Source organism: Amblyraja radiata, chromosome 1, assembly GCF_010909765.2.
Source record: "Amblyraja radiata isolate CabotCenter1 chromosome 1, sAmbRad1.1.pri, whole genome shotgun sequence".
Taxonomy (NCBI): Eukaryota; Metazoa; Chordata; class Chondrichthyes; order Rajiformes; family Rajidae; genus Amblyraja; species Amblyraja radiata.
Window position 1 is genome coordinate 116,399,344 of NC_045956.1, and position 2,798 is coordinate 116,402,141.

Genomic DNA, 2,798 nt, shown 5'->3' on the forward strand with positions numbered 1-2,798 from the left:
TTACTCACAGAAAGTGAGTAAAAATAAGGCTACAAATAATACCTTATTAATCGTAACCTTAATCTTGATTCATATGGTGATTCTGGTTTATGATAGTTAATGAACCCTACAACTAAATCACTTGCAGAGTTTTCTCTAGCTTTCGGATTGCAAATTGCTAATAATAGAATAATTCAATTTAAAGTTTGGTCATCTAAATACTGTGATTATCCAACAAAATATTTGAATTTGAGTTCCAAACAATAAACAGTGAAACATTCTGACCCTTGAGGCATTCGATGGAACATAAAGAAATCAAAAGTACAACTAAAATATGATACCTTCATTGGTAATCTGCCAATTAAACAACTGTGCGTAATTGGCAGATTAACAATTTTATCAGCATCTCTGAGTGAAAACCGAACTGAGCTGATGTTCTTTTGAAGACACAGTCAAACTGAACAAATCATGAACTTAGTTTCATAAGAACTGAAAGGAATTTTTTTTTCTGTTAAAGGTCGTAAGTGATAGAGCAGAATTAGGCCATTCGGCCCATCAAGACTAATCCACCATTCAATCATAGCTGATCTATCTCTCCTTCACAACCCAATTCTCCTGCCTTCTCCCCATAACCCCTGACACCTGTACTAATCAAGAATCTATCTATCTCTGCCTTAAAAATATCCCTTGACCCACAGCCTTCTGTGGCAAAGAATCCCACAGATTCACCAGCCTCTGGGGTGGAAGATTGCAACCTTCACGTGGTCTGCCCTGTTTCGACTAATGCAATCAACTCGACGTGCACAAACAGAAGATCAAATAGAACAAGTTGTCCTACAACTTTAGGCTGTGCATGCCACACGAAAGAAGAAGAAGACCAGCCTCTGACTAAAGAAATTCCTCCTTATCTCCTTCTTAAAGGAACGTCCTTTAATAAAATAGATTTTTCAACTGCTGAAACTGTAGGAATGTTTTTTGGAAGTAGAATTAAATGTTTTGTTGGTATGGCAGGGCTATATGATTTATGGGTGATGCATTTTAAATGACTAAAGTTTGCAATATTGAGGTCAGTTTAGAAAATAGAAGTTTACACATGTGTTTAATCACTTCAGCTGACCATTAATTTGTGCAACAGCATCTTTTGATTTTCCTCTCCAAAGCTGACAGTTCTGCATTTCCAAGCGAGTCTTTAAGTGTTTTAAATTTCTCAGTTGGAACAAAAACGTCTTGAATAATTTATTGATTTTAATTGTATGATTACTTTTTAATAGATTCTGAATGTCAGAGGCATTCACAATATTGAAATTATTTAACAGTTTTGGCAGCAGGTTGGATCTGAGAGTGGCTTCCCATGCTGGAAAATCATTTGAGTGAGCACATCCATCGGTTATGATCGGAAAATGCTGCTCGGTGCTGGGTCTTGGTGACCAGATTGGAGTCGTCTTCACTCGGAACGTCACTGCTCTGAACTCAGTTTGCAAGTGTGGATCCAGTGGCAAGGTGAATGATGAGCTTCGGGGAACCAGTCATCGTCCCTTTTGTTCTGTGTTTTCACACCTTACCCTCCCATATATCTATGTCTCATTCTCCCCTGACTCTCTGAAGAAGAGTCTCGACCTGAAATGTCACCCATTCTTTTTCTCCAGAGATGCTCGGGGAGCCGTTGGTGCGAGGAGGAGTTACCTGGAGCTGTGAGTATAAAAACAGCGCGGGGCTTGCTTCTACAGAGGCCCGGGGAGCCGTTGGTGCGAGGAGGAGTTACCTGGAGCTGTGAGTATAAAAACAGCGCGGAGTTTGCTTCTACAGAGGCCCCGGGAGCCGTTGGTGTGAGGAGGAGTTACCTGGAGCTGTGTGTATAAAAACAGCGCGGGGCTTGCTTCTACAGAGGCCCGGGGAGCCGTTGGTGTGAGGAGGAGTACCTGGAGCTGTGAGTATAAAAACAGCGAGGGGCTTGCTTCTACAGAGGCCCGGGGAGCCGTTGGTGTGAGCAGGAGTTACCTGGAGCTGTGAGTATATAAACAGCGCGGGGCTTGCTTCTACAGAGGCCCGGGGAGCCGTTGGTGCGAGGAGGAGTTACCTGGAGCTGTGAGTATAAAAACAGCGCGGGGCTTGCTTCTACAGAGGCCCGGGGAGCCGTTGGTGTGAGGAGGAGTTACCTGGAGCTGTGAGTATAAAAACAGCGCGGGGCTTGCTTCTACAGAGGCCTGGGGAGCCGTTGGTGTGAGGAGGAGTTACCTGGAGCTGTGAGTATAAAAACAGCGAGGGGCTTGCTTCTACAGAGGCCCGGGGAGCCGTTGGTGTGAGGAGGAGTTACCTGGAGCTGTGAGTATAAAAACAGCGCGGGGCTTGCTTCTACAGAGGCCCGGGGAGCCGTTGGTGCGAGGAGGAGTTACCCAAATCTGCAACGTTCCATCTCACTTCCAGAGAAGGAGTCTGGTGGAAGCCTCTGATTGGTGGAAGAGGACCAGAGGAAGCAGCTGATTGGCTTGTATCCCGGGTAAGGCTTTATTCTATTCGGATAAGTATGAATGAATGAATACGTTTATTGTCATTGCACAATACTGTGCAACGAAATTCCATTACATCTCCTCCGATTAAAAAAAATACAAACACGACAACCATTAACACATATGTACACTTATTAGTAAATAATAAATAGGTATTTTAAAAGAATTTAAAAGAATTTAAAAGAATTTGGCGGCATTTCTTGGAATTACATTTTGCTTCCCCAGCGTTCTCTGTTGGAATTTAGCTCGTTTATCGCACATGGGTAGAAACTATTTTTTAGTCTACAGAGTCCTGAATCGCCTCCCAGAGGG